Source organism: Anolis sagrei, chromosome Y (assembly GCF_037176765.1).
Source record: "Anolis sagrei isolate rAnoSag1 chromosome Y, rAnoSag1.mat, whole genome shotgun sequence".
Lineage (NCBI taxonomy): Eukaryota > Metazoa > Chordata > Lepidosauria > Squamata > Dactyloidae > Anolis > Anolis sagrei.
Genome location: NC_090035.1, coordinates 20,353,948 through 20,377,016, shown reverse-complemented (window position 1 = coordinate 20,377,016; position 23,069 = coordinate 20,353,948).

Here is a 23,069-nt window from a genome sequence, read left to right as displayed (position 1 = left end):
ATCTGCTTTGAACTGCATTATCTGTGTCCACACAGCCAGATAATCGACTACAATGTGCATTTTATGCAGCTGTATGGAAGGGGCCCCAAAAAACCCAGCCCCCCACCACACAGCTGAATGAAATACCACATTATCTGCTTTGAACTGGATTATCTGTGTCCACACAGCCAGACAATCCACTTCAATGTGTATTTTATGTAGCTGTATGGAAGGGGCCCCAAATAACCCAGGCCCCTTCCACATAGCTGAATGGAATCCCACATTATCTGCTTTGAACTGGATTATCTGTGTCCACACAGCTAGATAATCCACTTCAATGTGTATTTTATGCAGCTGTATGGAAGGGGCCCCAAATAACCCAGGCCTCTTCAACACAGGTGAATGAAATCCCACATTATCTGCTTTGAACTGGATTATCTGTGTCCACACAGCCAGATAATCCACTTCAATGTGTATTTTATCCAGCCATATGGAAGGGGACCCAAATAACCCAGGCCTCTTCCCCACAGCTGAATGATATTCCACATTATCTGCTTTGAACTGGATTATCTGTGTCCACACAGCCAGATAATCCACTTCAATCTGTATTTTATGCAGATGTATGGAAGGGGCCCCCAAAAAAACCAGGCACCTTCCACACAGTTGAATGAAACCCCACATTTTCTGCTTTGAACTGGATTATATGTGTCCACACAGCCAGATAATCCACTTCAATGTGTATTTTAAGCATCTGTATGGACGGGGCCCCAAATAACCCATGCACCTTTCACACAGATGAATGAAATCCCACATTATCTGCTTTGAATTGGATTATCTGTGTCCACACAGCCAGATAATCCACTTCAATGTGTATGTTATGCAGATGTATGGAAGGAGCCCCCAAAAAAACCAGGCTCCTTCCACACAGTTGAATGAAACCCCACATTTCCTGCTTTGAACTGGATTATATGTGTCCACACAGCCAGATAATCCACTTCAATGTGTATTTTATGCAGCTGTATGGAAGGGGCCCCAAATAACCCAGGCCTCTTCCACACAGCTGAATGAAATTCCACATTATCTGCTTTGAACTGGATTATCTGTGTCCACACAGCCAGATCATCCACTTCAATGTGTATTTTATGCAGCTGTATGGAAGTGGACCCAAATAACCCAGGCCCCCATCACGCAGCTGAATGAAATCCCACATTATCTGCTTTGAACTGGATTATCTGTGTCCACACAGCCAGACAATGCACTTCAATGTGTATTTTATGCCACTGTATGGAAGAGGATCCAGATAACACAATCCCCTTCCACACAACTGAACGAAAACTCACTTTATCTGCTCTGATCTGGATTACCTGTGTCCACACAGCCAGCTAATCCACTTCAATGTGTATTTTATGCAGCTGTATGGAAGGGGACCCAAATAACCCAGGCCTCTTCCACACAGCTGAATGAAATCCCACATTATCTGCTTTGAACTGGATTGTCTATGTCCACACAGCCAGATAATCCACTTCAATGTGTATTTAAAGCATCTGTATGGACGGGGCCCCAAATAACCCATGCACCTTTCACACAGATGAATGTGTATTTTATGCCACTGTATGGAAGAGGACCCAGATAACACAATCCCCTTCCACACAACTGAACAAAAACTCACTTTATCTGCTCTGATCTGGATTACCTGTGTCCACACAGCCAGCTAATCCACTTCAATGTGTATTTTATGCAGCTGTATGGAAGGGGACCCAAATAACCCAGGCCTCTTCCCCACAGCTGAATGAAATTCCACATTATCTGCTTTGAACTGGATTATCTGTGTCCACACAGCCAGATTATCCACTTCAATCTGTATTTTATGCAGATGTATGGAAGGGGCCCCCAAAAAAACCAGGCACCTTCCACACAGTTGAATGAAACCCCACATTTTCTGCTTTGAACTGGATTATATGTGTCCACACAGCCAGATAATCCACTTCAATTTGTATTTTAAGCGTCTGTATGGACGGGGCCCCAAATAACCCATGCACCTTTCACACAGATGAATGAAATCCCACATTATCTGCTTTGAATTGGATTATCTGTGTCCACACAGCCAGATAATCCACTTCAATGTGTATGTTATGCAGATGTATGGAAGGGGTCCCAAATAACCCAGGCCCCTTCCACACAGTTGAATGAAATCCTACATGATCTGCTTTGAACTGCATTATCTGTGTCCACACAGCCAGATAATCCACTTCAATGTGTATTTTATGCAGCAGTATGGAAGGGGCCCCAAATAACACAGGCCCCTTCCACACAGTTGAATGAAATCCTACATGATCTGCTTTGAACTGCATTATCTGTGTCCACACAGCCAGATAATCCACTTCAATGTGTATTTTATGCAGCAGTATGGAAGGGGCCCCAAATAACACAGGCCCCTTCCACACAGTTGAATGAAATCCCACATGATCTGCTTTGAACTGGATTATCTGTGTCCACACAGCCAGATAATCCACTTCAATGCGTGTTTTATGCAGCTGTATGGAAGGGGCCCCAAATAACCCAGGCCCCTTCCACACAGTTGAATGAAATGCCACATTATCTGCTTTGAACTGGATTATCTGTGTCCACACAGCCGGATAACCACTTCAATCTGTATTTTAAGCAGCCATATGGAAGAGGACCCAAATAACCCAGGCCCCTTCCACACAGCTAAATGCAATCCCACATTATCTGCTTTGAACTGGATTATCTGTGTCCACACAGCCAGATAATCCACTACAATGTGTATTTTATGCAGCTGTATGGAAGGGGCCCCAAAAAACCCAGCCCCCCACCACACAGTTGAATGAAATCCTACATTATCTGCTTTGAACTGCATTATCTGTGTCCACACAGCCAGATAATTCACTTCAATGTGTATTTTATGCAGCTGTATGGAAGGGGACCCAGATAACACAATCCCCTTCCACACAACTGAATGAAAACTCACTTTATCTGCTTTGATCTGGATTATCTGTGTCCACACAGCCAGATAATCCACTTCAATGTGTATTTTATGCAGCTGTATGGAAGGGGACCCAAATAACCCAGGCCTCTTCCACACAGCTGAATGATATTCCACATTATCTGCTTTGAACTGGATTATCTGTGTCCACACAGCCAGATAATCCACTTCAATCTGTATTTTATGCAGATGTATGGAAGGGGTCCCCAAAAAAACCAGGCACCTTCCACACAGTTGAATGAAACCCCACATTTTCTGCTTTGAACTGGATTATATGTGTCCACACAGCCAGATAATCCACTTCAATGTGTATTTTAAGCATCTGTATAGACGGGGCCCCAAATAACCGATGCACCTTTCACACAGATGAATGAAATCCCACATTATCTGCTTTGAATTGGATTATCTGTGTCCACACAGCCAGATAATCCACTTCAATGTGTATGTTATGCAGATGTATGGAAGGAGCCCCCAAAAAAACCAGGCTCCTTCCACACAGTTGAATGAAACCCCACATTTCCTGCTTTGAACTGGATTATATGTGTCCACACAGCCAGATAATCCACTTCAATGTGTATTTTATGCAGCTGTATGGAAGGGGCCCCAAATAACCCAGGCCTCTTCCACACAGCTGAATGAAATTCCACATTATCTGCTTTGAACTGGATTATCTGTGTCCACACAGCCAGATCATCCACTTCAATGTGTCTTTTATGCAGCTGTATGGAAGTGGACCCAAATAACCCAGGCCCCCATCACGCAGCTGAATGAAATCCCACATTATCTGCTTTGAATTGGATTATCTGTGTCCACACAGCCAGACAATGCACTTCAATGTGTATTTTATGCCACTGTATGGAAGAGGACCCAGATAACACAATCCCCTTCCACACAACTGAACGAAAACTCACTTTATCTGCTCTGATCTGGATTATCTGTGTCCACACAGCCAGCTAATCCACTTCAATGTGTATTTTATGCAGCTGTATGGAAGGGGACCCAAATAACCCAGGCCTCTTCCACAGAGCTGAATGAAATCCCACATTATCTGCTTTGAACTGGATTGTCTATGTCCACACAGCCAGATAATCCACTTCAATTTGTATTTTATGCAGCTGTATGGAAGGGGCCCCAAATAACCCAGGCACCTTCCACACAGTTGAATGAAATCCCACATTATCTGCTCTGAACTGGATTATCTGTGTCCACACAGCCAGATAATCCACTTCAATCTGTATTTTATGCAGATGTATGGAAGGGGCCCCCAAAAAAACCAGGCACCTTCCACACAGTTGAATGAAACCCCACATTTTCTGCTTTGAACTGGATTATATGTGTCCACACAGCCAGATAATCCACTTCAATGTGTATTTTAAGCATCTGTATGGACGGGGCCCCAAATAACCCATGCACCTTTCACACAGATGAATGAAATCCCACATTATCTGCTTTGAATTGGATTATCTGTGTCCACACAGCCAGATAATCCACTTCAATGTGTATGTTATGCAGATGTATGGAAGGAGCCCCCAAAAAAACCAGGCTCCTTCCACACAGTTGAATGAAACCCCACATTTCCTGCTTTGAACTGGATTATATGTGTCCACACAGCCAGATAATCCACTTCAATGTGTATTTTATGCAGCTGTATGGAAGGGGCCCCAAATAACCCAGGCCTCTTCCACACAGCTGAATGAAATTCCACATTATCTGCTTTGAACTGGATTATCTGTGTCCACACAGCCAGATCATCCACTTCAATGTGTATTTTATGCAGCTGTATGGAAGTGGACCCAAATAACCCAGGCCCCCATCACGCAGCTGAATGAAATCCCACATTATCTGCTTTGAACTGGATTATCTGTGTCCACACAGCCAGACAATGCACTTCAATGTGTATTTTATGCCACTGTATGGAAGAGGATCCAGATAACACAATCCCCTTCCACACAACTGAACGAAAACTCACTTTATCTGCTCTGATCTGGATTACCTGTGTCCACACAGCCAGCTAATCCACTTCAATGTGTATTTTATGCAGCTGTATGGAAGGGGACCCAAATAACCCAGGCCTCTTCCACACAGCTGAATGAAATCCCACATTATCTGCTTTGAACTGGATTGTCTATGTCCACACAGCCAGATAATCCACTTCAATGTGTATTTAAAGCATCTGTATGGACGGGGCCCCAAATAACCCATGCACCTTTCACACAGATGAATGTGTATTTTATGCCACTGTATGGAAGAGGACCCAGATAACACAATCCCCTTCCACACAACTGAACAAAAACTCACTTTATCTGCTCTGATCTGGATTACCTGTGTCCACACAGCCAGCTAATCCACTTCAATGTGTATTTTATGCAGCTGTATGGAAGGGGACCCAAATAACCCAGGCCTCTTCCCCACAGCTGAATGAAATTCCACATTATCTGCTTTGAACTGGATTATCTGTGTCCACACAGCCAGATTATCCACTTCAATCTGTATTTTATGCAGATGTATGGAAGGGGCCCCCAAAAAAACCAGGCACCTTCCACACAGTTGAATGAAACCCCACATTTTCTGCTTTGAACTGGATTATATGTGTCCACACAGCCAGATAATCCACTTCAATTTGTATTTTAAGCGTCTGTATGGACGGGGCCCCAAATAACCCATGCACCTTTCACACAGATGAATGAAATCCCACATTATCTGCTTTGAATTGGATTATCTGTGTCCACACAGCCAGATAATCCACTTCAATGTGTATGTTATGCAGATGTATGGAAGGGGTCCCAAATAACCCAGGCCCCTTCCACACAGTTGAATGAAATCCTACATGATCTGCTTTGAACTGCATTATCTGTGTCCACACAGCCAGATAATCCACTTCAATGTGTATTTTATGCAGCAGTATGGAAGGGGCCCCAAATAACACAGGCCCCTTCCACACAGTTGAATGAAATCCTACATGATCTGCTTTGAACTGCATTATCTGTGTCCACACAGCCAGATAATCCACTTCAATGTGTATTTTATGCAGCAGTATGGAAGGGGCCCCAAATAACACAGGCCCCTTCCACACAGTTGAATGAAATCCCACATGATCTGCTTTGAACTGGATTATCTGTGTCCACACAGCCAGATAATCCACTTCAATGCGTGTTTTATGCAGCTGTATGGAAGGGGCCCCAAATAACCCAGGCCCCTTCCACACAGTTGAATGAAATGCCACATTATCTGCTTTGAACTGGATTATCTGTGTCCACACAGCCGGATAACCACTTCAATCTGTATTTTAAGCAGCCATATGGAAGAGGACCCAAATAACCCAGGCCCCTTCCACACAGCTAAATGCAATCCCACATTATCTGCTTTGAACTGGATTATCTGTGTCCACACAGCCAGATAATCCACTACAATGTGTATTTTATGCAGCTGTATGGAAGGGGCCCCAAAAAACCCAGCCCCCCACCACACAGTTGAATGAAATCCTACATTATCTGCTTTGAACTGCATTATCTGTGTCCACACAGCCAGATAATTCACTTCAATGTGTATTTTATGCAGCTGTATGGAAGGGGACCCAGATAACACAATCCCCTTCCACACAACTGAATGAAAACTCACTTTATCTGCTTTGATCTGGATTATCTGTGTCCACACAGCCAGATAATCCACTTCAATGTGTATTTTATGCAGCTGTATGGAAGGGGACCCAAATAACCCAGGCCTCTTCCACACAGCTGAATGATATTCCACATTATCTGCTTTGAACTGGATTATCTGTGTCCACACAGCCAGATAATCCACTTCAATCTGTATTTTATGCAGATGTATGGAAGGGGTCCCCAAAAAAACCAGGCACCTTCCACACAGTTGAATGAAACCCCACATTTTCTGCTTTGAACTGGATTATATGTGTCCACACAGCCAGATAATCCACTTCAATGTGTATTTTAAGCATCTGTATAGACGGGGCCCCAAATAACCGATGCACCTTTCACACAGATGAATGAAATCCCACATTATCTGCTTTGAATTGGATTATCTGTGTCCACACAGCCAGATAATCCACTTCAATGTGTATGTTATGCAGATGTATGGAAGGAGCCCCCAAAAAAACCAGGCTCCTTCCACACAGTTGAATGAAACCCCACATTTCCTGCTTTGAACTGGATTATATGTGTCCACACAGCCAGATAATCCACTTCAATGTGTATTTTATGCAGCTGTATGGAAGGGGCCCCAAATAACCCAGGCCTCTTCCACACAGCTGAATGAAATTCCACATTATCTGCTTTGAACTGGATTATCTGTGTCCACACAGCCAGATCATCCACTTCAATGTGTCTTTTATGCAGCTGTATGGAAGTGGACCCAAATAACCCAGGCCCCCATCACGCAGCTGAATGAAATCCCACATTATCTGCTTTGAATTGGATTATCTGTGTCCACACAGCCAGACAATGCACTTCAATGTGTATTTTATGCCACTGTATGGAAGAGGACCCAGATAACACAATCCCCTTCCACACAACTGAACGAAAACTCACTTTATCTGCTCTGATCTGGATTATCTGTGTCCACACAGCCAGCTAATCCACTTCAATGTGTATTTTATGCAGCTGTATGGAAGGGGACCCAAATAACCCAGGCCTCTTCCACAGAGCTGAATGAAATCCCACATTATCTGCTTTGAACTGGATTGTCTATGTCCACACAGCCAGATAATCCACTTCAATTTGTATTTTATGCAGCTGTATGGAAGGGCCCCCAAATAACCCAGGCACCTTCCACACAGTTGAATGAAATCCCACATTATCTGCTCTGAACTGGATTATCTGTGTCCACACAGCCAGATAATCCACTTCAATGTGTATTTTATGCAGCTGTATGGAAGGGGCCCCAAATAACCTAGGCCCCTTCCACACAGCTGAATGAAATCCCACATTATCTGCTTTAAACTGGATTATCTGTGTCCACACAGCCGGATGATCCACTTCAATGTGTATTTTATGCAGCCGTATGGAAGGGACCCAAATAACCCAGGCACCTTCCACACAGTTGAATGAAACCCTACATTATCTGCTTTGAACTGCATTATCTGTGTCCACACAGCCAGATAATCCACTTCAATGTGTATTTTATGCAGCTGTATGGAAGGGGCCCCAAATAACCTAGGCCCCTTCCACACAGCTGAATGAAATCCCACATTATCTGCTTTAAACTGGATTATCTGTGTCCACACAGCCGGATGATCCACTTCAATGTGTATTTTATGCAGCCGTATGGAAGGGACCCAAATAACCCAGGCACCTTCCACACAGTTGAATGAAACCCTACATTATCTGCTTTGAACTGCATTATCTGTGTCCACACAGCCAGATAATCCACTTCAATGTGTATTTTATGCAGCTGTATGGAAGGGGCCCCAAATAACCTAGGCCCCTTCCACACAGCTGAATGAAATCCCACATTATCTGCTTTGAACTGGATTATCTGTGTCCACACAGCCGGATGATCCACTTCAATGTGTATTTTATGCAGCCGTATGGAAGGGACCCAAATAACCCAGGCACATTCCACACAGTTGAATTAAATCCTACATTTTCTGCTTTGAACTGGATTATCTGTGTCCACACAGCCGGATGATCCACTTCAATGTGTATTTTATGCAGCCGTATGGAAGGGGACCCAAATAACCCAGGCAACTTCCACACAGTTGAATGAAATCCCACATTATCTGCTTTGAACTGGATTATCTGTGTCCACACAGCCGGATAACCACTTCAATCTGTATTTTAAGCAGCCATATGGCAGGGGACCCAAATAACCCAGGCCCCTTCCACACAGCTAAATGTTATCCCACATTATCTGCTTTGAACTGGATTATCTGTGTCCACACAGCCAGATAATCCACTACAATGTGTATTTTATGCAGCTGTATGGAAGGGGCCCCAAAAAACCCAGCCCCCCACCACACAGTTGAATGAAATCCTACATTATCTGCTTTGAACTGCATAATCTGTGTCCACACAGCCAGATAATCCACTTCAATGTGTATTTTATGCAGCTGTATGGAAGGGGACCCAGATAACACAATCCCCTTCCACACAACTGAATGAAAACTCACTTTATCTGCTTTGATCTGGATTATCTGTGTCCAAACAGCCAGATAATCCACTTCAATGTGTATTTTATGCAGCTGTATGGAAGGGGACCCAAATAACCCAGGCCTCTTCCCCACAGCTGAATGAAATTCCACATTATCTGCTTTGAACTGGATTATCTGTGTCCACACAGCCAGATTATATACTTCAATCTGTATTTTATGCAGATGTATGGAAGGGGCCCCCAAAAAAACCAGGCACCTTCCACACAGTTGAATGAAACCCCACATTTTCTGCTTTGAACTGGATTATATGTGTCCACACAGCCAGATAATCCACTTCAATGTGTATTTTAGGCAGCTGTATGGACGGGGCCCCAAATAACCCATGCACCTTTCACACAGATGAATGAAATCCCACATTATCTGCTTTGAATTGGATTATCTGTGTCCACACAGCCAGATAATCCACTTCAATGTGTATGTTATGCAGATGTATGGAAGGAGCCCCCCAAAAAACCAGGCTCCTTCCACACAGTTGAATGAAACCCCACATTTCCTGCTTTGAACTGGATTATATGTGTCCATACAGCCAGATAATCCACTTCAATGTGTATTTTATGCAGCTGTATGGAAGGGGCCCCAAATAACCCAGGCCTCTTCCACACAGCTGAATGAAATTCCACATTATCTGCTTTGAACTGGATTATCTGTGTCCACACAGCCAGATCATCCACTTCAATGTGTCTTTTATGCAGCTGTATGGAAGTGGACCCAAATAACCCAGGCCCCCATCACGCAGCTGAATGAAATCCCACATTATCTGCTTTGAACTGGATTATCTGTGTCCACACAGCCAAACAATGCACTTCAATGTGTATTTTATGACACTGTATGGAAGAGGACCCAGATAACACAATCCCCTTCCACACAACTGAACGAAAACTCACTTTATCTGCTCTGATCTGGATTATCTGTGTCCACACAGCCAGCTAATCCACTTCAATGTGTATTTTATGCAGCTGTATGGAAGGGGACCCAAATAACCCAGGCCTCTTCCACACAGCTGAATGAAATCCCACATTATCTGCTTTGAACTGGATTGTCTATGTCCACACAGCCAGATAATCCACTTCAATTTGTATTTTATGCAGCTGTATGGAAGGGGCCCCAAATAACCCAGGCACCTTCCACACAGTTGAATGAAATCCCACATTATCTGCTCTGAACTGGATTATCTGTGTCCACACAGCCAGATAATCCACTTCAATGTGTATTTTATGCAGCTGTATGGAAGGGGCCCCAAATAACCTAGGCCCCTTCCACACAGCTGAATGAAATCCCACATTATCTGCTTTGAACTGGATTATCTGTGTCCACACAGCCGGATAACCACTTCAATCTGTATTTTAAGCAGCCATATGGAAGGGGACCCAAATAACCCAGGCCCCTTCCACACAGCTAAATGCAATCCCACATTATCTGCTTTGAACTGGATTATCTGTGTCCACACAGCCGGATGATCCACTTCAATCTGTATTTTATGCAGATTTGTGGAAGGGCCCCCCCGAAAAACCAGGCACCTTCCACACAGTTGAATGAAACCCCACATTTTCTGCTTTGAACTGGATTATATGTGTCCACACAGCCAGATAATCCACTTCAATGTGTATTTTAAGCAGCTGTATGGACAGGGCCCCAAATAACCCATGCACCTTTCACACAGATGAATGAAATCCCACATTATCTGTTTTGAATTGGATTATCTGTGTCCACACAGCCAGATAATCCACTTCAATGTGTATGTTATGCAGATGTATGGAAAGGGCCCCCCAAAAAACCAGGCACCTTCCACACAGTTGAATGAAACCCCACATTTCCTGCTTTGAACTGGATTATATGTGTCCACACAGCCAGATGATCCACTTCAATGTGTATTTTATGCAGCTGTATGGAAGGGGCCCCAAATAACCCAGGCCCCTTCCACACAGTTGAATGAAATCCTACATTATCTGCTTTGAACTGCATTATCTGTGTCCACACAGCCAGATAATCGACTACAATGTGCATTTTATGCAGCTGTATGGAAGGGGCCCCAAAAAACCCAGGCCCCTTCCACATAGCTGAATGGAATCCCACATTATCTGCTTTGAACTGGATTATCTGTGTCCACACAGCCAGACAATCCACTTCAATGTGTATTTTATGTAGCTGTATGGAAGGGGCCCCAAATAACCCAGGCCCCTTCCACATAGCTGAATGGAATCCCACATTATCTGCTTTGAACTGGATTATCTGTGTCCACACAGCTAGATAATCCACTTCAATGTGTATTTTATGCAGCTGTATGGAAGGGGCCCCAAATAACCCAGGCCTCTTCAACACAGGTGAATGAAATCCCACATTATCTGCTTTGAACTGGATTATCTGTGTCCACACAGCCAGATAATCCACTTCAATGTGTATTTTATCCAGCCATATGGAAGGGGACCCAAATAACCCAGGCCTCTTCCCCACAGCTGAATGATATTCCACATTATCTGCTTTGAACTGGATTATCTGTGTCCACACAGCCAGATAATCCACTTCAATCTGTATTTTATGCAGATGTATGGAAGGGGCCCCCAAAAAAACCAGGCACCTTCCACACAGTTGAATGAAACCCCACATTTTCTGCTTTGAACTGGATTATATGTGTCCACACAGCCAGATAATCCACTTCAATGTGTATTTTAAGCATCTGTATGGACGGGGCCCCAAATAACCCATGCACCTTTCACACAGATGAATGAAATCCCACATTATCTGCTTTGAATTGGATTATCTGTGTCCACACAGCCAGATAATCCACTTCAATGTGTATGTTATGCAGATGTATGGAAAGAGCCCCCCAAAAAACCAGGCTCCTTCCACACAGTTGAATGAAACCCCACATTTCCTGCTTTGAACTGGATTATATGTGTCCACACAGCCAGATGATCCACTTCAATGTGTATTTTAAGCATCTGTATGGACGGGGCCAAATAACCCAGGCCTCTTCCACACAGCTGAATGAAATCCCACATTATCTGCTTTGAACTGGATTGTCTATGTCCACACAGCCAGATAATCCACTTCAATGTGTATTTTAAGCATCTGTATGGACGGGGCCCCAAATAACCCATGCACCTTTCACACAGATGAATGTGTATTTTATGCCACTGTATGGAAGAGGACCCAGATAACACAATCCCCGTCCACACAACTGAACAAAAACTCACTTTATCTGCTCTGATCTGGATTACCTGTGTCCACACAGCCAGCTAATCCACTTCAATGTGTATTTTATGCAGCTGTATGGAAGGGGACCCAAATAACCCAGGCCTCTTCCCCACAGCTGAATGAAATTCCACATTATCTGCTTTGAACTGGATTATCTGTGTCCACACAGCCAGATTATCCACTTCAATCTGTATTTTATGCAGATGTATGGAAGGGGCCCCCAAAAAAACCAGGCACCTTCCACACAGTTGAATGAAACCCCACATTTTCTGCTTTGAACTGGATTATATGTGTCCACACAGCCAGATAATCCACTTCAATGTGTATTTTAAGCGTCTGTATGGACGGGGCCCCAAATAACCCATGCACCTTTCACACAGATGAATGAAATCCCACATTATCTGCTTTGAATTGGATTATCTGTGTCCACACAGCCAGATAATCCACTTCAATGTGTATGTTATGCAGATGTATGGAAGGAGCCCCCAAAAAAACCAGGCTCCTTCCACACAGTTGAATGAAACCCCACATTTCCTGCTTTGAACTGGATTATATGTGTCCACACAGCCAGATAATCCACTTCAATGTGTATTTTATGCAGCTGTATGGAAGGGGCCCCAAATAACCCAGGCCTCTTCCACACAGCTGAATGAAATTCCACATTATCTGCTTTGAACTGGATTATCTGTGTCCACACAGCCAGATCATCCACTTCAATGTGTCTTTTATGCAGCTGTATGGAAGTGGACCCAAATAACCCAGGCCCCCATCACGCAGCTGAATGAAATCCCACATTATCTGCTTTGAACTGGATTATCTGTGTCCACACAGCCAGACAATGCACTTCAATGTGTATTTTATGCCACTGTATGGAAGAGGACCCAGATAACACAATCCCCTTCCACACAACTGAACGAAAACTCACTTTATCTGCTCTGATCTGGATTATCTGTGTCCACACAGCCAGCTAATCCACTTCAATGTGTATTTTATGCAGCTGTATGGAAGGGGACCCAAATAACCCAGGCCTCTTCCACACAGCTGAATGAAATCCCACATTATCTGCTTTGAACTGTATTGTCTATGTCCACACAGCCAGATAATCCACTTCAATTTGTATTTTATGCAGCTGTATGGAAGGGGCCCCAAATAACCCAGGCACCTTCCACACAGTTGAATGAAATCCCACATTATCTGCTCTGAACTGGATTATCTGTGTCCACACAGCCAGATAATCCACTTCAATGTGTATTTTATGCAGCTGTATGGAAGGGGCCCCAAATAACCTAGGCCCCTTCCACACAGCTGAATGAAATCCCACATTATCTGCTTTGAACTGGATTATCAGTGTCCACACAGCCGGATGATTCACTTCAATGTGTATTTTATGCAGCCGTATGGAAGGGGACCCAAATAACCCAGGCACCTTCCACGAAGTTGAATGAAATCCTACATTGTCTGCTTTGAACTGCATTATCTGTGTCCACACAGCCAGATAATCCACTTCAATGTGTATTTTATGCAGCTGTATGGAAGGGGCCCCAAATAACCTAGGCCCCTTCCACACAGCTGAATGAAATCCCACATTATCTGCTTTGAACTGGATTATCTGTGTCCACACAGCCGGATGATCCACTTCAATGTGTATTTTATGCAGCCGTATGGAAGGGGACCCAAATAACCCAGGCACCTTCCACACAGTTGAATGAAATCCCACATTATCTGCTTTGAACTGGATTATCTGTGTCCACACAGCCGGATAACCACTTCAATCTGTATTTTAAGCAGCCATATGGAAGGGGACCCAAATAACCCAGGCCCCTTCCACACAGCTAAATGCAATCCCACATTATCTGCTTTGAATTGGATTATCTGTGTCCACACAGCCAGATAATCCACTACAATGTGTATTTTATGCAGCTGTATGGAAGGGGCCCCAAAAAACCCAGACCCCCAACACACAGTTGAATGAAATCCTACATTATCTGCTTTGAACTGCATTACCTGTGTCCACACAGCCAGATAATCCACTTCAATGTGTATTTTATGCAGCTGTATGGAAGGGGCCCCAAATAACCTAGGCCCCTTCCACACAGCTGAATGAAATCCCACATTATCTGCTTTGAACTGGATTATCTGTGTCCACACAGCCGGATGATCCACTTCAATGTGTATTTTATGCAGCCGTATGGAAGGGGACCCGAATAACCCAGGCACCTTCCACACAGTTGAATGAAATCCCACATTATCTGCTTTGAACTGGATTATCTGTGTCCACACAGCCGGATAACCACTTCAATCTGTATTTTAAGCAGCCATATGGAAGGGGACCCAAATAACCCAGGCCCCTTCCACACAGCTAAATGCAATCCCACATTATCTGCTTTGAACTGGATTATCTGTGTCCACACAGCCGGATGATCCACTTCAATCTGTATTTTATGCAGATGTATGGAAGGGGCCCCCAAAAAAACCAGGCACCTTCCACACAGTTGAATGAAACCCCACATTTTCTGCTTTGAACTGGATTGTATGTGTCCACACAGCCAGATAATCCACTTCAATGTGTATTTTAAGCGTCTGTATGGACGGGGCCCCAAATAACCCATGCACCTTTCACACAGATGAATGAAATCCCACATTATCTGCTTTGAATTGGATTATCTGTGTCCACACAGCCAGATAATCCACTTCAATGTGTATGTTATGCAGATGTATGGAAGGAGCCCCCAAAAAAACCAGGCTCCTTCCACACAGTTGAATGAAACCCCACATTTCCTGCTTTGAACTGGATTATATGTGTCCACACAGCCAGATAATCCACTTCAATGTGTATTTTATGCAGCTGTATGGAAGGGGCCCCAAATAACCCAGGCCTCTTCCACACAGCTGAATGAAATTCCACATTATCTGCTTTGAACTGGATTATCTGTGTCCACACAGCCAGATCATCCACTTCAATGTGTCTTTTATGCAGCTGTATGGAAGTGGACCCAAATAACCCAGGCCCCCATCACGCAGCTGAATGAAATCCCACATTATCTGCTTTGAACTGGATTATCTGTGTCCACACAGCCAGACAATGCACTTCAATGTGTATTTTATGCCACTGTATGGAAGAGGACCCAGATAACACAATCCCCTTCCACACAACTGAACGAAAACTCACTTTATCTGCTCTGATCTGGATTATCTGTGTCCACACAGCCAGCTAATCCACTTCAATGTGTATTTTATGCAGCTGTATGGAAGGGGACCCAAATAACCCAGGCCTCTTCCACACAGCTGAATGAAATCCCACATTATCTGCTTTGAACTGTATTGTCTATGTCCACACAGCCAGATAATCCACTTCAATTTGTATTTTATGCAGCTGTATGGAAGGGGCCCCAAATAACCCAGGCACCTTCCACACAGTTGAATGAAATCCCACATTATCTGCTCTGAACTGGATTATCTGTGTCCACACAGCCAGATAATCCACTTCAATGTGTATTTTATGCAGCTGTATGGAAGGGGCCCCAAATAACCTAGGCCCCTTCCACACAGCTGAATGAAATCCCACATTATCTGCTTTGAACTGGATTATCAGTGTCCACACAGCCGGATGATTCACTTCAATGTGTATTTTATGCAGCCGTATGGAAGGGGACCCAAATAACCCAGGCACCTTCCACGAAGTTGAATGAAATCCTACATTGTCTGCTTTGAACTGCATTATCTGTGTCCACACAGCCAGATAATCCACTTCAATGTGTATTTTATGCAGCTGTATGGAAGGGGCCCCAAATAACCTAGGCCCCTTCCACACAGCTGAATGAAATCCCACATTATCTGCTTTGAACTGGATTATCTGTGTCCACACAGCCGGATGATCCACTTCAATGTGTATTTTATGCAGCCGTATGGAAGGGGACCCAAATAACCCAGGCACCTTCCACACAGTTGAATGAAATCCCACATTATCTGCTTTGAACTGGATTATCTGTGTCCACACAGCCGGATAACCACTTCAATCTGTATTTTAAGCAGCCATATGGAAGGGGACCCAAATAACCCAGGCCCCTTCCACACAGCTAAATGCAATCCCACATTATCTGCTTTGAATTGGATTATCTGTGTCCACACAGCCAGATAATCCACTACAATGTGTATTTTATGCAGCTGTATGGAAGGGGCCCCAAAAAACCCAGACCCCCAACACACAGTTGAATGAAATCCTACATTATCTGCTTTGAACTGCATTACCTGTGTCCACACAGCCAGATAATCCACTTCAATGTGTATTTTATGCAGCTGTATGGAAGGGGCCCCAAATAACCTAGGCCCCTTCCACACAGCTGAATGAAATCCCACATTATCTGCTTTGAACTGGATTATCTGTGTCCACACAGCCGGATGATCCACTTCAATGTGTATTTTATGCAGCCGTATGGAAGGGGACCCGAATAACCCAGGCACCTTCCACACAGTTGAATGAAATCCCACATTATCTGCTTTGAACTGGATTATCTGTGTCCACACAGCCGGATAACCACTTCAATCTGTATTTTAAGCAGCCATATGGAAGGGGACCCAAATAACCCAGGCCCCTTCCACACAGCTAAATGCAATCCCACATTATCTGCTTTGAACTGGATTATCTGTGTCCACACAGCCGGATGATCCACTTCAATCTGTATTTTATGCAGATTTATGGAAGGGCCCCCCCGAAAAACCAGGCACCTTCCACACAGTTGAATGAAACCCCACATTTTCTGCTTTGAACTGGATTGTATGTGTCCACACAGCCAGATAATCCACTTCAATGTGTATTTTAAGCAGCTGTATGGACAGGGCCCCAAATAACCCATGCACCTTTCACACAGATGAATGAAATCCCACATTATCTGTTTTGAATTGGATTATCTGTGTCCACACAGCCAGATAATCCACTTCAATGTGTATGTTATGCAGATGTATGGAAAGAGCCCCCCAAAAAACCAGGCACCTTCCACACAGTTGAATGAAACCCCACATTTCCTGCTTTGAACTGGATTATATGTGTCCACACAGCCAGATGATCCACTTCAATGTGTATTTTATGCAGCTGTATGGAAGGGGCCCCAAATAACCCAGGCCCCTTCCACACAGTTGAATGAAATCCTACATTATCTGCTTTGAACTGCATTATCTGTGTCCACACAGCCAGATAATCCACTACAATGTGCATTTTATGCAGCTGTATGGAAGGGGCCCCAAAAAACCCAGCCCCCCACCACACAGCTGAATGAAATACCACATTATCTGCTTTGAACTGGATTATCTGTGTCCACACAGCCAGATAATCCACTTCAATTTGTATTTTATGCAGCTGTATGGAAGGGGCCCCAAATAACCCAGGCACCTTCCACACAGTTGAATGAAATCCCACATTATCTGCTCTGAACTGGATTATCTGTGTCCACACAGCCAGATAATCCACTTCAATGTGTATTTTATGCAGCTGTATGGAAGGGGCCCCAAATAACCTAGGCCCCTTCCACACAGCTGAATGAAATCCCACATTATCTGCTTTGAACTGGATTATCTGTGTCCACACAGCCGGATAACCACTTCAATCTGTATTTTAAGCAGCCATATGGAAGGGGACCCAAATAACCCAGGCCCCTTCCACACAGCTAAATGCAATCCCACATTATCTGCTTTGAACTGGATTATCTGTGTCCACACAGCCGGATGATCCACTTCAATCTGTATTTTATGCAGATTTATGGAAGGGCCCCCCCAAAAAACCAGGCACCTTCCACACAGTTGAATGAAACCCCACATTTTCTGCTTTGAACTGGATTATATGTGTCCACACAGCCAGATAATCCACTTCAATGTGTATTTTAAGCAGCTGTATGGACAGGGCCCCAAATAACCCATGCACCTTTCACACAGATGAATGAAATCCCACATTATCTGTTTTGAATTGGATTATCTGTGTCCACACAGCCAGATAATCCACTTCAATGTGTATGTTATGCAGATGTATGGAAAGGGCCCCCCAAAAAACCAGGCACCTTCCACACAGTTGAATGAAACCCCACATTTCCTGCTTTGAACTGGATTATATGTGTCCACACAGCCAGATGATCCACTTCAATGTGTATTTTATGCAGCTGTATGGAAGGAGCCCCAAATAACCCAGGCCCCTTCCACACAGTTGAATGAAATCCTACATTATCTGCTTTGAACTGCATTATCTGTGTCCACACAGCCAGATAATCCACTACAATGTGCATTTTATGCAGCTGTATGGAAGGGGCCCCAAAAAACCCAGCCCCCCACCACACAGCTGAATGAAATACCACATTATCTGCTTTGAACTGGATTATCTGTGTCCACACAGCCAGACAATCCACTTCAATGTGTATTTTATGTAGCTGTATGGAAGGGGCCCCAAATAACCCAGGCCCCTTCCACATAGCTGAATGGAATCCCACATTATCTGCTTTGAACTGGATTATCTGTGTCCACACAGCTAGATAATCCACTTCAATGTGTATTTTATGCAGCTGTATGGAAGGGGCCCCAAATAACCCAGGCCTCTTCAACACAGGTGAATGAAATCCCACATTATCTGCTTTGAACGGGATTATCTGTGTCCACACAACCAGATAATCCACTTCAATGTGTATTTTATCCAGCCATATGGAAGGGGACCCAAATAACCCAGGCCTCTTCCCCACAGCTGAATGATATTCCACATTATCTGCTTTGAACTGGATTATCTGTGTCCACACAGCCAGATAATCCACTTCAATCTGTATTTTATGCAGATGTATGGAAGGGGCCCCCAAAAAAACCAGGCACCTTCCACACAGTTGAATGAAACCCCACATTTTCTGCTTTGAACTGGATTATATGTGTCCACACAGCCAGATAATCCACTTCAATGTGTATTTTAAGCATCTGTATGGACGGGGCCCCAAATAACCCATGCACCTTTCACACAGATGAATGAAATCCCACATTATCTGCTTTGAATTGGATTATCTGTGTCCACACAGCCAGATAATCCACTTCAATGTGTATGTTATGCAGATGTATGGAAGGAGCCCCCAAAAAAACCAGGCTCCTTCCACACAGTTGAATGAAACCCCACATTTTCTGCTTTGAACTGGATTATATGTGTCCACACAGCCAGATAATCCACTTCAATGTGTATTTTATGCAGCTGTATGGAAGGGGCCCCAAATAACCCAGGCCTCTTCCACACAGCTGAATGAAATTCCACATTATCTGCTTTGAACTGGATTATCTGTGTCCACACAGCCAGATCATCCACTTCAATGTGTCTTTTATGCAGCTGTATGGAAGTGGACCCAAATAACCCAGGCCCCCATCACGCAGCTGAATGAAATCCCACATTATCTGCTTTGAACTGGATTATCTGTGTCCACACAGCCAGACAATGCACTTCAATGTGTATTTTATGCCACTGTATGGAAGAGGACCCAGATAACACAATCCCCTTCCACACAACTGAACGAAAACTCACTTTATCTGCTCTGATCTGGATTATCTGTGTCCACACAGCCATCTCATCCACTTCAATGTGTATTTTATGCAGCTGTATGGAAGGGGACCCAAATAACCCAGGCCTCTTCCACACAGCTGAATGAAATCCCACATTATCTGCTTTGAACTGTATTGTCTATGTCCACACAGCCAGATAATCCACTTCAATTTGTATTTTATGCAGCTGTATGGAAGGGGCCCCAAATAACCCAGGCACCTTCCACACAGTTGAATGAAATCCCACATTATCTGCTCTGAACTGGATTATCTGTGTCCACACAGCCAGATAATCCACTTCAATGTGTATTTTATGCAGCTGTATGGAAGGGGCCCCAAATAACCTAGGCCCCTTCCACACAGCTGAATGAAATCCCACATTATCTGCTTTGAACTGGATTATCAGTGTCCACACAGCCGGATGATTCACTTCAATGTGTATTTTATGCAGCCGTATGGAAGGGGACCCAAATAACCCAGGCACCTTCCACACAGTTGAATGAAATCCTACATTATCTGCTTTGAACTGCATTATCTGTGTCCACACAGCCAGATAATCCACTTCAATGTGTATTTTATGCAGCTGTATGGAAGGGGCCCCAAATAACCTAGGCCCCTTCCACACAGCTGAATGAAATCCCACATTATCTGCTTTGAACTGGATTATCTGTGTCCACACAGCCGGATGATCCACTTCAATGTGTATTTTATGCAGCCGTATGGAAGGGGACCCAAATAACCCAGGCACCTTCCACACAGTTGAATGAAATCCCACATTATCTGCTTTGAACTGGATTATCTGTGTCCACACAGCCGGATAACCACTTCAATCTGTATTTTAAGCAGCCATATGGAAGGGGACCCAAATAACCCAGGCCCCTTCCACACAGCTAAATGCAATCCCACATTATCTGCTTTGAATTGGATTATCTGTGTCCACACAGCCAGATAATCCACTACAATGTGTATTTTATGCAGCTGTATGGAAGGGGCCCCAAAAAACCCAGCCCCCCACCACACAGTTGAATGAAATCCTACATTATCTGCTTTGAACTGCATTACCTGTGTCCACACAGCCAGATAATCCACTTCAATGTGTATTTTATGCAGCTGTATGGAAGGGGCCCCAAATAACCTAGGCCCCTTCCACACAGCTGAATGAAATCCCACATTATCTGCTTTGAACTGGATTATCTGTGTCCACACAGCCGGATGATCCACTTCAATGTGTATTTTATGCAGCCGTATGGAAGGGGACCCGAATAACCCAGGCACCTTCCACACAGTTGAATGAAATCCCACATTATCTGCTTTGAACTGGATTATCTGTGTCCACACAGCCGGATAACCACTTCAATCTGTATTTTAAGCAGCCATATGGAAGGGGACCCAAATAACCCAGGCCCCTTCCACACAGCTAAATGCAATCCCACAATATCTGCTTTGAACTGCATTATCTGTGTCCACACAGCCAGATAATCCACTTCAATGTGTATTTTATGCAGCTGTATGGAAGGGGCCCCAAATAACCTAGGCCCCTTCCACACAGCTGAATGAAATCCCACATTATCTGCTTTGAACTGGATTATCTGTGTCCACACAGCCGGATGATCCACTTCAATGTGTATTTTATGCAGCCGTATGGAAGGGGACCCAAATAACCCAGGCACCTTCCACACAGTTGAATGAAATCCCACATTATCTGCTTTGAACTGGATTATCTGTGTCCACACAGCCGGATAACCACTTCAATCTGTATTTTAAGCAGCCATATGGAAGGGGACCCAAATAACCCAGGCCCCTTCCACACAGCTAAATGCAATCCCACATTATCTGCTTTGAATTGGATTATCTGTGTCCACACAGCCAGATAATCCACTACAATGTGTATTTTATGCAGCTGTATGGAAGGGGCCCCAAAAAACCCAGCCCCCCACCACACAGTTGAATGAAATCCTACATTATCTGCTTTGAACTGCATTACCTGTGTCCACACAGCCAGATAATCCACTTCAATGTGTATTTTATGCAGCTGTATGGAAGGGGCCCCAAATAACCTAGGCCCCTTCCACACAGCTGAATGAAATCCCACATTATCTGCTTTGAACTGGATTATCTGTGTCCACACAGCCGGATGATCCACTTCAATGTGTATTTTATGCAGCCGTATGGAAGGGGACCCGAATAACCCAGGCACCTTCCACACAGTTGAATGAAATCCCACATTATCTGCTTTGAACTGGATTATCTGTGTCCACACAGCCGGATAACCACTTCAATCTGTATTTTAAGCAGCCATATGGAAGGGGACCCAAATAACCCAGGCCCCTTCCACACAGCTAAATGCAATCCCACATTATCTGCTTTGAACTGGATTATCTGTGTCCACACAGCCGGATGATCCACTTCAATCTGTATTTTATGCAGATTTATGGAAGGGCCCCCCCGAAAAACCAGGCACCTTCCACACAGTTGAATGAAACCCCACATTTTCTGCTTTGAACTGGATTGTATGTGTCCACACAGCCAGATAATCCACTTCAATGTGTATTTTAAGCAGCTGTATGGACAGGGCCCCAAATAACCCATGCACCTTTCACACAGATGAATGAAATCCCACATTATCTGTTTTGAATTGGATTATCTGTGTCCACACAGCCAGATAATCCACTTCAATGTGTATGTTATGCAGATGTATGGAAAGGGCCCCCCAAAAAACCAGGCACCTTCCACACAGTTGAATGAAACCCCACATTTCCTGCTTTGAACTGGATTATATGTGTCCACACAGCCAGATGATCCACTTCAATGTGTATTTTATGCAGCTGTATGGAAGGGGCCCCAAATAACCCAGGCCCCTTCCACACAGTTGAATGAAATCCTACATTATCTGCTTTGAACTGCATTATCTGTGTCCACACAGCCAGATAATCCACTACAATGTGCATTTTATGCAGCTGTATGGAAGGGGCCCCAAAAAACCCAGCCCCCCACCACACAGCTGAATGAAATACCACATTATCTGCTTTGAACTGGATTATCTGTGTCCACACAGCCAGACAATCCACTTCAATGTGTATTTTATGTACCTGTATGGAAGGGGCCCCAAATAACCCAGGCCCCTTCCACATAGCTGAATGGAATCCCACATTATCTGCTTTGAACTGGATTATCTGTGTC